This window comes from Aquarana catesbeiana, linkage group LG03 (assembly GCF_042186555.1).
Source record: "Aquarana catesbeiana isolate 2022-GZ linkage group LG03, ASM4218655v1, whole genome shotgun sequence".
NCBI lineage: Eukaryota > Metazoa > Chordata > Amphibia > Anura > Ranidae > Aquarana > Aquarana catesbeiana.
The window spans coordinates 193291917-193304957 of record NC_133326.1 but is presented as its reverse complement, the minus strand read 5'-3'; positions in this window follow the sequence as shown (position 1 = coordinate 193304957).

Sequence of the window (13041 nt, the reverse complement as noted above, 5' to 3'; positions counted from 1 at the left end):
AAAGGGAATTAGCACTATTGGTAACATTTATTTGCTAATTTCTTCTAGTATTCCCTACAATTGTTACATTGTTTCTCTTGTTAAAAAGGCCATGTGTATTTTCTGTATTTCCTCAGCTACAACTAGTGGCCATGATGTGGTATTTTACTACTGCCATAATAAAAGAACATTCATTGAGAAGAGAAAATAAACTTAAGAAAATGAGCATTTCTCAAATTGACACAGAAAGAATGAACCTGCAGATTGAGATAATGTATGGCATTGTGAATTTTTGTTACCAAATCAACCCTTTTATGTCATTTAATAGCAGAATAATTTATTTCTTTGCAGATGATATAGATACATCATCAACATCGCAGTCACCAGAGGGTATTTATTTATGTGCAAAAAAAGTTTATTTTGGCATTGGACAAGGAGAATTAAACTTTCATCATTCTTCTACATGGCCAGGGTCCAATATAACTAAAATGGAACAAACTATTTATAGGAATTAAATGCTTTCTGCATTGAAAAGATCATTTCATGTGCAGTGATGTCATCAGCTAGAGCCAATTTGAATATCTTCTAAATGGCACACATTTCGGAGATCTTAAAGATATCTATGGGTAGGACACATTCAGACCTAGGGCAAATGTGGTCAAGATCATGTTTTATTTCTTCACAAAAGTTTTTACAAATCTTCCCACAAAAAACAATCTTTCGCAAATCTGTGCGTAGTTTCCTTGTCAAAAGCCAGTTTTTTGTCCTATATCTTCAGGCTTTCTTCTTCTAATAAAGTTTTCCCTTTTTAAACTTTATGGAGTTAAAATAAATGTTCTCTATGTGTTTTCTATTCTGAACGAAAAGTCTTTCAATACGGACACCAATTATTGCTGATCCCAGCATTATGGCCACTTGATTCAGCTGAGGAGAATAAGAAAAAAATGCATGTTTCTAATAAGAGGTTCAATGCATGGATTTTAGAGAATACTAAAGGGAATTAGCACTATTGGTAACATTTATTTGCTAATTTCTTCTAGTATTCCCTACAATTGTTACATTGTTTCTCTTGTTAAAAAGGCCATGTGTATTTTCTGTATTTCCTCAGCTACAACTAGTGGCCATGATGTGGTATTTTACTACTGCCATAATAAAAGAACATTCATTGAGAATAGAAAATAAACTTAAGAAAATGAGCATTTCTCAAATTGACACAGAAAGAATGAACCTGCAGATTGAGATGATGTATGGCATTGTGAATTTTTGTTAACAAATCAACCCTTTTATGTCATTTAATAGCAGAATAATTTATTTCTTTGCAGATGATATAGCTACATCATCAACATCGCAGTCACCAGAGGGTATTTATTTATGTGCAAAAAAAGTTTATTTTGGCATTGGACAAGGAGAATTAAACTTTCATCATTCTTCTACATGGCCAGGGTCCAATATAACTAAAATGGAACAAACTATTTATAGGAATTAAATGCTTTCAGCATTCAAAAGATCATTTCATGTGCAGTGATGTCATGCGCTAGAGCCAATTTGAATATCTTCTAAATGGCACACATTTCGGAGATATTAACCATATCTATGGGTAGCACTTTCTGTAAGTTTACCTGTAGGTAAAAACTTCAAATATGAATTTACTAGCACTTTAACATAATTCCGAATTTACCAATTTACAATCATGGTTAAACTGCACAATGATGCACAACATCCCCTAGACTATATCAAACTACAAAAAATACAACATTGTTGATGGGATTTTGAAGGTGCCACTATAGTTTTCTAACACAAACAAGTATATAAAATCTTTGTAGTTTTATTTTAGTTACTTAGAATTGATCTCTTGATCCTTAAAAAAACCTTTTCGTAAGGTTATTTCACCAAATAGCCATTCCAGATGGCTATTTGGTGAAATAATGCAATAACACCACCAATGATACTGTAGGTTTTACCACACATACAATTAAAACTTTACAGTATGCCCTGGTTACCCTTAACCTTCACCATTTTACATGCATTGCTATTGACCTTTAAAATATAAAGAACAGTTATCTTGCAAGCTTATCAAATGGGCGAGTCCTTACAGCTACATGGCATAGTAATAGCGTTTACATTAAAAGTTCGATCAGCAATGTTGTATCATTTGCAACATAATGCAGAGGCTTTCACAACACACAAGTTTTCTTTAGCCCTAAACCACATTTAGACTTAGAAGGGCATGTGCCAAAATCTTAATAGTAAAGTTTTACTCAGACGTACCAGAAATATAAAATTTTCAGAAAAACTCAACTCCAAAGATCCATTGTCAAAAGTAGGTTTGGTTGTTGTAACTTCTTGCTTTCTTGTTCTTCCAATAAAGCTTATTCTTATTTTTTGTTGTTTTTGAAAATTGGAACCTTTTATGACATTTGATAACAAAGCAATTTTTTCCACTTTTCAAACAAAGGAACACAACTACCACAACATGTCCAAAACACATTCAGACCTAGGGCAAATGTGGTCAAGATCATGTTTTATTTCTTCACAAAAGTTTTTACAAATCTTCCCACAAAAAACAATCTTTAGCAAATCTTTACGTAGTTTCCTTGTCAAAAGCCAGGAGTTTTTCGTTCTATATCTTCAGGCTTTCCTCTTCTAATAAAGTTTTCCCTTTTTAAACTTTATGGGGTTAAAACAAATGTTCTCTATGTGTTTTCTTTTCTGAACGAAAAGTCTTTCAATACGGATACCAATTATTGCTGATCCCAGCATTATGGCCACTTGATTCAGCTGAGGAGAATAAGAAAAATATACATGTTTCTAATAAGAGGTACAATGCATGGATTTTAGAGAATACTAAAAGGGAATTAGCACTATTGGTAACATTTATTTGCTAATTTCTTCTAGTATTCCCTACAATTGTTACATTGTTTCTCTTGTTAAAAAGGCCATGTGTATTTTCTGTATTTCCTCAGCTACAACTAGTGGCCTTGATGTGGTATTTTACTACTGCCATAATAAAAGAACATTCATTGAGAAGAGAAAATAAACTTAAGAAAATGAGCATTTCTCAAATTGACACAGAAAGAATGAACCTGCAGATTGAGATAATGTATGGCATTGTGAATTTTTGTTACCAAATCAACCCTTTTATGTCATTTAATAGCAGAATAATTTATTTCTTTGCAGATGATATAGATACATCATCAACATCGCAGTCACCAGAGGGTATTTATTTATGTGCAAAAAAAGTTTATTTTGGCATTGGACAAGGAGAATTAAACTTTCATCATTCTTCTACATGGCCAGGGTCCAATATAACTAAAATGGAACAAACTATTTATAGGAATTAAATGCTTTCTGCATTGAAAAGATCATTTCATGTGCAGTGATGTCATCAGCTAGAGCCAATTTGAATATCTTCTAAATGGCACACATTTCGGAGATCTTAAAGATATCTATGGGTAGGACACATTCAGACCTAGGGCAAATGTGGTCAAGATCATGTTTTATTTCTTCACAAAAGTTTTTACAAATCTTCCCACAAAAAACAATCTTTCGCAAATCTGTGCGTAGTTTCCTTGTCAAAAGCCAGTTTTTTGTCCTATATCTTCAGGCTTTCTTCTTCTAATAAAGTTTTCCCTTTTTAAACTTTATGGGGTTAAAATAAATGTTCTCTATGTGTTTTCTATTCTGAACGAAAAGTCTTTCAATACGGACACCAATTATTGCTGATCCCAGCATTATGGCCACTTGATTCAGCTGAGGAGAATAAGAAAAAAATGCATGTTTCTAATAAGAGGTTCAATGCATGGATTTTAGAGAATACTAAAGGGAATTAGCACTATTGGTAACATTTATTTGCTAATTTCTTCTAGTATTCCCTACAATTGTTACATTGTTTCTCTTGTTAAAAAGGCCATGTGTATTTTCTGTATTTCCTCAGCTACAACTAGTGGCCATGATGTGGTATTTTACTACTGCCATAATAAAAGAACATTCATTGAGAAGAGAAAATAAACTTAAGAAAATGAGCATTTCTCAAATTGACACAGAAAGAATGAACCTGCAGATTGAGATGATGTATGGCATTGTGAATTTTTGTTAACAAATCAACCCTTTTATGTCATTTAATAGCAGAATAATTTATTTCTTTGCAGATGATATAGCTACATCATCAACATCGCAGTCACCAGAGGGTATTTATTTATGTGCAAAAAAAGTTTATTTTGGCATTGGACAAGGAGAATTAAACTTTCATCATTCTTCTACATGGCCAGGGTCCAATATAACTAAAATGGAACAAACTATTTATAGGAATTAAATGCTTTCAGCATTCAAAAGATCATTTCATGTGCAGTGATGTCATGCGCTAGAGCCAATTTGAATATCTTCTAAATGGCACACATTTCGGAGATATTAACCATATCTATGGGTAGCACTTTCTGTAAGTTTACCTGTAGGTAAAAACTTCAAATATGAATTTACTAGCACTTTAACATAATTCCGAATTTACCAATTTACAATCATGGTTAAACTGCACAATGATGCACAACATCCCCTAGACTATATCAAACTACAAAAAATACAACATTGTTGATGGGATTTTGAAGGTGCCACTATAGTTTTCTAACACAAACAAGTATATAAAATCTTTGTAGTTTTATTTTAGTTACTTAGAATTGATCTCTTGATCCTTAAAAAAACCTTTTCGTAAGGTTATTTCACCAAATAGCCATTCCAGATGGCTATTTGGTGAAATAATGCAATAACACCACCAATGATACTGTAGGTTTTACCACACATACAATTAAAACTTTACAGTATGCCCTGGTTACCCTTAACCTTCACCATTTTACATGCATTGCTATTGACCTTTAAAATATAAAGAACAGTTATCTTGCAAGCTTATCAAATGGGCGAGTCCTTACAGCTACATGGCATAGTAATAGCGTTTACATTAAAAGTTCGATCAGCAATGTTGTATCATTTGCAACATAATGCAGAGGCTTTCACAACACACAAGTTTTCTTTAGCCCTAAACCACATTTAGACTTAGAAGGGCATGTGCCAAAATCTTAATAGTAAAGTTTTACTCAGACGTACCAGAAATATAAAATTTTCAGAAAAACTCAACTCCAAAGATCCATTGTCAAAAGTAGGTTTGGTTGTTGTAACTTCTTGCTTTCTTGTTCTTCCAATAAAGCTTATTCTTATTTTTTGTTGTTTTTGAAAATTGGAACCTTTTATGACATTTGATAACAAAGCAATTTTTTCCACTTTTCAAACAAAGGAACACAACTACCACAACATGTCCAAAACACATTCAGACCTAGGGCAAATGTGGTCAAGATCATGTTTTATTTCTTCACAAAAGTTTTTACAAATCTTCCCACAAAAAACAATCTTTAGCAAATCTTTACGTAGTTTCCTTGTCAAAAGCCAGGAGTTTTTCGTTCTATATCTTCAGGCTTTCCTCTTCTAATAAAGTTTTCCCTTTTTAAACTTTATGGGGTTAAAACAAATGTTCTCTATGTGTTTTCTTTTCTGAACGAAAAGTCTTTCAATACGGATACCAATTATTGCTGATCCCAGCATTATGGCCACTTGATTCAGCTGAGGAGAATAAGAAAAATATACATGTTTCTAATAAGAGGTACAATGCATGGATTTTAGAGAATACTAAAAGGGAATTAGCACTATTGGTAACATTTATTTGCTAATTTCTTCTAGTATTCCCTACAATTGTTACATTGTTTCTCTTGTTAAAAAGGCCATGTGTATTTTCTGTATTTCCTCAGCTACAACTAGTGGCCTTGATGTGGTATTTTACTACTGCCATAATAAAAGAACATTCATTGAGAAGAGAAAATAAACTTAAGAAAATGAGCATTTCTCAAATTGACACAGAAAGAATGAACCTGCAGATTGAGATAATGTATGGCATTGTGAATTTTTGTTACCAAATCAACCCTTTTATGTCATTTAATAGCAGAATAATTTATTTCTTTGCAGATGATATAGATACATCATCAACATCGCAGTCACCAGAGGGTATTTATTTATGTGCAAAAAAAGTTTATTTTGGCATTGGACAAGGAGAATTAAACTTTCATCATTCTTCTACATGGCCAGGGTCCAATATAACTAAAATGGAACAAACTATTTATAGGAATTAAATGCTTTCTGCATTGAAAAGATCATTTCATGTGCAGTGATGTCATCAGCTAGAGCCAATTTGAATATCTTCTAAATGGCACACATTTCGGAGATCTTAAAGATATCTATGGGTAGGACACATTCAGACCTAGGGCAAATGTGGTCAAGATCATGTTTTATTTCTTCACAAAAGTTTTTACAAATCTTCCCACAAAAAACAATCTTTCGCAAATCTGTGCGTAGTTTCCTTGTCAAAAGCCAGTTTTTTGTCCTATATCTTCAGGCTTTCTTCTTCTAATAAAGTTTTCCCTTTTTAAACTTTATGGGGTTAAAATAAATGTTCTCTATGTGTTTTCTATTCTGAACGAAAAGTCTTTCAATACGGACACCAATTATTGCTGATCCCAGCATTATGGCCACTTGATTCAGCTGAGGAGAATAAGAAAAAAATGCATGTTTCTAATAAGAGGTTCAATGCATGGATTTTAGAGAATACTAAAGGGAATTAGCACTATTGGTAACATTTATTTGCTAATTTCTTCTAGTATTCCCTACAATTGTTACATTGTTTCTCTTGTTAAAAAGGCCATGTGTATTTTCTGTATTTCCTCAGCTACAACTAGTGGCCATGATGTGGTATTTTACTACTGCCATAATAAAAGAACATTCATTGAGAAGAGAAAATAAACTTAAGAAAATGAGCATTTCTCAAATTGACACAGAAAGAATGAACCTGCAGATTGAGATGATGTATGGCATTGTGAATTTTTGTTAACAAATCAACCCTTTTATGTCATTTAATAGCAGAATAATTTATTTCTTTGCAGATGATATAGCTACATCATCAACATCGAAGTCACCAGAGGGTATTTATTTATGTGCAAAAAAAGTTTATTTTGGCATTGGACAAGGAGAATTAAACTTTCATCATTCTTCTACATGGCCAGGGTCCAATATAACTAAAATGGAACAAACTATTTATAGGAATTAAATGCTTTCAGCATTCAAAAGATCATTTCATGTGCAGTGATGTCATGCGCTAGAGCCAATTTGAATATCTTCTAAATGGCACACATTTCGGAGATATTAACCATATCTATGGGTAGCACTTTCTGTAAGTTTACCTGTAGGTAAAAACTTCAAATATGAATTTACTAGCACTTTAACATAATTCCGAATTTACCAATTTACAATCATGGTTAAACTGCACAATGATGCACAACATCCCCTAGACTATATCAAACTACAAAAAATACAACATTGTTGATGGGATTTTGAAGGTGCCACTATAGTTTTCTAACACAAACAAGTATATAAAATCTTTGTAGTTTTATTTTAGTTACTTAGAATTGATCTCTTGATCCTTAAAAAAACCTTTTCGTAAGGTTATTTCACCAAATAGCCATTCCAGATGGCTATTTGGTGAAATAATGCAATAACACCACCAATTATACTGTAGGTTTTACCACACATATAATTAAAACTTTACAGTATGCCCTGGTTACCCTTAACCTTCACCATTTTACATGCATTGCTATTGACCTTTAAAATATAAAGAACAGTTATCTTGCAAGCTTATCAAATGGGCGAGTCCTTACAGCTACATGGCATAGTAATAGCGTTTACATTAAAAGTTCGATCAGCAATGTTGTATCATTTGCAACATAATGCAGAGGCTTTCACAACACACAAGTTTTCTTTAGCCCTAAACCACATTTAGACTTAGAAGTGCATGTGCCAAAATCTTAATAGTAAAGTTTTACTCAGACGTACCAGAAATATAAAATTTTCTGAAAAACTCAACTCCAAAGATCCATTGTCAAAAGTAGGTTTGGTTGTTGTAACTTCTTGCTTTCTTGTTCTTCCAATAAAGCTTATTCTTATTTTTTGTTGTTTTTGAAAATTGGAACCTTTTATGACATTTGATAACAAAGCAATTTTTTCCACTTTTCAAACAAAGGAACACAACTACCACAACATGTCCAAAACACATTCAGACCTAGGGCAAATGTGGTCAAGATCATGTTTTATTTCTTCACAAAAGTTTTTACAAATCTTCCCACAAAAAACAATCTTTAGCAAATCTTTACGTAGTTTCCTTGTCAAAAGCCAGGAGTTTTTCGTTCTATATCTTCAGGCTTTCCTCTTCTAATAAAGTTTTCCCTTTTTAAACTTTATGGGGTTAAAACAAATGTTCTCTATGTGTTTTCTTTTCTGAACGAAAAGTCTTTCAATACGGATACCAATTATTGCTGATCCCAGCATTATGGCCACTTGATTCAGCTGAGGAGAATAAGAAAAATATACATGTTTCTAATAAGAGGTACAATGCATGGATTTTAGAGAATACTAAAAGGGAATTAGCACTATTGGTAACATTTATTTGCTAATTTCTTCTAGTATTCCCTACAATTGTTACATTGTTTCTCTTGTTAAAAAGGCCATGTGTATTTTCTGTATTTCCTCAGCTACAACTAGTGGCCATGATGTGGTATTTTACTACTGCCATAATAAAAGAACATTCATTGAGAAGAGAAAATAAACTTAAGAAAATGAGCATTTCTCAAATTGACACAGAAAGAATGAACCTGCAGATTGAGATAATGTATGGCATTGTGAATTTTTGTTACCAAATCAACCCTTTTATGTCATTTAATAGCAGAATAATTTATTTCTTTGCAGATGATATAGATACATCATCAACATCGCAGTCACCAGAGGGTATTTATTTATGTGCAAAAAAAGTTTATTTTGGCATTGGACAAGGAGAATTAAACTTTCATCATTCTTCTACATGGCCAGGGTCCAATATAACTAAAATGGAACAAACTATTTATAGGAATTAAATGCTTTCTGCATTGAAAAGATCATTTCATGTGCAGTGATGTCATCAGCTAGAGCCAATTTGAATATCTTCTAAATGGCACACATTTCGGAGATCTTAAAGATATCTATGGGTAGGACACATTCAGACCTAGGGCAAATGTGGTCAAGATCATGTTTTATTTCTTCACAAAAGTTTTTACAAATCTTCCCACAAAAAACAATCTTTCGCAAATCTGTGCGTAGTTTCCTTGTCAAAAGCCAGTTTTTTGTCCTATATCTTCAGGCTTTCTTCTTCTAATAAAGTTTTCCCTTTTTAAACTTTATGGGGTTAAAATAAATGTTCTCTATGTGTTTTCTATTCTGAACGAAAAGTCTTTCAATACGGACACCAATTATTGCTGATCCCAGCATTATGGCCACTTGATTCAGCTGAGGAGAATAAGAAAAAAATGCATGTTTCTAATAAGAGGTTCAATGCATGGATTTTAGAGAATACTAAAGGGAATTAGCACTATTGGTAACATTTATTTGCTAATTTCTTCTAGTATTCCCTACAATTGTTACATTGTTTCTCTTGTTAAAAAGGCCATGTGTATTTTCTGTATTTCCTCAGCTACAACTAGTGGCCATGATGTGGTATTTTACTACTGCCATAATAAAAGAACATTCATTGAGAAGAGAAAATAAACTTAAGAAAATGAGCATTTCTCAAATTGACACAGAAAGAATGAACCTGCAGATTGAGATGATGTATGGCATTGTGAATTTTTGTTAACAAATCAACCCTTTTATGTCATTTAATAGCAGAATAATTTATTTCTTTGCAGATGATATAGCTACATCATCAACATCGAAGTCACCAGAGGGTATTTATTTATGTGCAAAAAAAGTTTATTTTGGCATTGGACAAGGAGAATTAAACTTTCATCATTCTTCTACATGGCCAGGGTCCAATATAACTAAAATGGAACAAACTATTTATAGGAATTAAATGCTTTCAGCATTCAAAAGATCATTTCATGTGCAGTGATGTCATGCGCTAGAGCCAATTTGAATATCTTCTAAATGGCACACATTTCGGAGATATTAACCATATCTATGGGTAGCACTTTCTGTAAGTTTACCTGTAGGTAAAAACTTCAAATATGAATTTACTAGCACTTTAACATAATTCCGAATTTACCAATTTACAATCATGGTTAAACTGCACAATGATGCACAACATCCCCTAGACTATATCAAACTACAAAAAATACAACATTGTTGATGGGATTTTGAAGGTGCCACTATAGTTTTCTAACACAAACAAGTATATAAAATCTTTGTAGTTTTATTTTAGTTACTTAGAATTGATCTCTTGATCCTTAAAAAAACCTTTTCGTAAGGTTATTTCACCAAATAGCCATTCCAGATGGCTATTTGGTGAAATAATGCAATAACACCACCAATTATACTGTAGGTTTTACCACACATACAATTAAAACTTTACAGTATGCCCTGGTTACCCTTAACCTTCACCATTTTACATGCATTGCTATTGACCTTTAAAATATAAAGAACAGTTATCTTGCAAGCTTATCAAATGGGCGAGTCCTTACAGCTACATGGCATAGTAATAGCGTTTACATTAAAAGTTCGATCAGCAATGTTGTATCATTTGCAACATAATGCAGAGGCTTTCACAACACACAAGTTTTCTTTAGCCCTAAACCACATTTAGACTTAGAAGTGCATGTGCCAAAATCTTAATAGTAAAGTTTTACTCAGACGTACCAGAAATATAAAATTTTCAGAAAAACTCAACTCCAAAGATCCATTGTCAAAAGTAGGTTTGGTTGTTGTAACTTCTTGCTTTCTTGTTCTTCCAATAAAGCTTATTCTTATTTTTTGTTGTTTTTGAAAATTGGAACCTTTTATGACATTTGATAACAAAGCAATTTTTTCCACTTTTCAAACAAAGGAACACAACTACCACAACATGTCCAAAACACATTCAGACCTAGGGCAAATGTGGTCAAGATCATGTTTTATTTCTTCACAAAAGTTTTTACAAATCTTCCCACAAAAAACAATCTTTAGCAAATCTTTACGTAGTTTCCTTGTCAAAAGCCAGGAGTTTTTCGTTCTATATCTTCAGGCTTTCCTCTTCTAATAAAGTTTTCCCTTTTTAAACTTTATGGGGTTAAAACAAATGTTCTCTATGTGTTTTCTTTTCTGAACGAAAAGTCTTTCAATACGGATACCAATTATTGCTGATCCCAGCATTATGGCCACTTGATTCAGCTGAGGAGAATAAGAAAAATATACATGTTTCTAATAAGAGGTACAATGCATGGATTTTAGAGAATACTAAAAGGGAATTAGCACTATTGGTAACATTTATTTGCTAATTTCTTCTAGTATTCCCTACAATTGTTACATTGTTTCTCTTGTTAAAAAGGCCATGTGTATTTTCTGTATTTCCTCAGCTACAACTAGTGGCCATGATGTGGTATTTTACTACTGCCATAATAAAAGAACATTCATTGAGAAGAGAAAATAAACTTAAGAAAATGAGCATTTCTCAAATTGACACAGAAAGAATGAACCTGCAGATTGAGATAATGTATGGCATTGTGAATTTTTGTTACCAAATCAACCCTTTTATGTCATTTAATAGCAGAATAATTTATTTCTTTGCAGATGATATAGATACATCATCAACATCGCAGTCACCAGAGGGTATTTATTTATGTGCAAAAAAAGTTTATTTTGGCATTGGACAAGGAGAATTAAACTTTCATCATTCTTCTACATGGCCAGGGTCCAATATAACTAAAATGGAACAAACTATTTATAGGAATTAAATGCTTTCTGCATTGAAAAGATCATTTCATGTGCAGTGATGTCATCAGCTAGAGCCAATTTGAATATCTTCTAAATGGCACACATTTCGGAGATCTTAAAGATATCTATGGGTAGGACACATTCAGACCTAGGGCAAATGTGGTCAAGATCATGTTTTATTTCTTCACAAAAGTTTTTACAAATCTTCCCACAAAAAACAATCTTTCGCAAATCTGTGCGTAGTTTCCTTGTCAAAAGCCAGTTTTTTGTCCTATATCTTCAGGCTTTCTTCTTCTAATAAAGTTTTCCCTTTTTAAACTTTATGGGGTTAAAATAAATGTTCTCTATGTGTTTTCTATTCTGAACGAAAAGTCTTTCAATACGGACACCAATTATTGCTGATCCCAGCATTATGGCCACTTGATTCAGCTGAGGAGAATAAGAAAAAAATGCATGTTTCTAATAAGAGGTTCAATGCATGGATTTTAGAGAATACTAAAGGGAATTAGCACTATTGGTAACATTTATTTGCTAATTTCTTCTAGTATTCCCTACAATTGTTACATTGTTTCTCTTGTTAAAAAGGCCATGTGTATTTTCTGTATTTCCTCAGCTACAACTAGTGGCCATGATGTGGTATTTTACTACTGCCATAATAAAAGAACATTCATTGAGAAGAGAAAATAAACTTAAGAAAATGAGCATTTCTCAAATTGACACAGAAAGAATGAACCTGCAGATTGAGATGATGTATGGCATTGTGAATTTTTGTTAACAAATCAACCCTTTTATGTCATTTAATAGCAGAATAATTTATTTCTTTGCAGATGATATAGCTACATCATCAACATCGAAGTCACCAGAGGGTATTTATTTATGTGCAAAAAAAGTTTATTTTGGCATTGGACAAGGAGAATTAAACTTTCATCATTCTTCTACATGGCCAGGGTCCAATATAACTAAAATGGAACAAACTATTTATAGGAATTAAATGCTTTCAGCATTCAAAAGATCATTTCATGTGCAGTGATGTCATGCGCTAGAGCCAATTTGAATATCTTCTAAATGGCACACATTTCGGAGATATTAACCATATCTATGGGTAGCACTTTCTGTAAGTTTACCTGTAGGTAAAAACTTCAAATATGAATTTACTAGCACTTTAACATAATTCCGAATTTACCAATTTACAATCATGGTTAAACTGCACAATGATGCACAACATCCCCTAGACTATATCAAACTACAAAAAATACAACATTG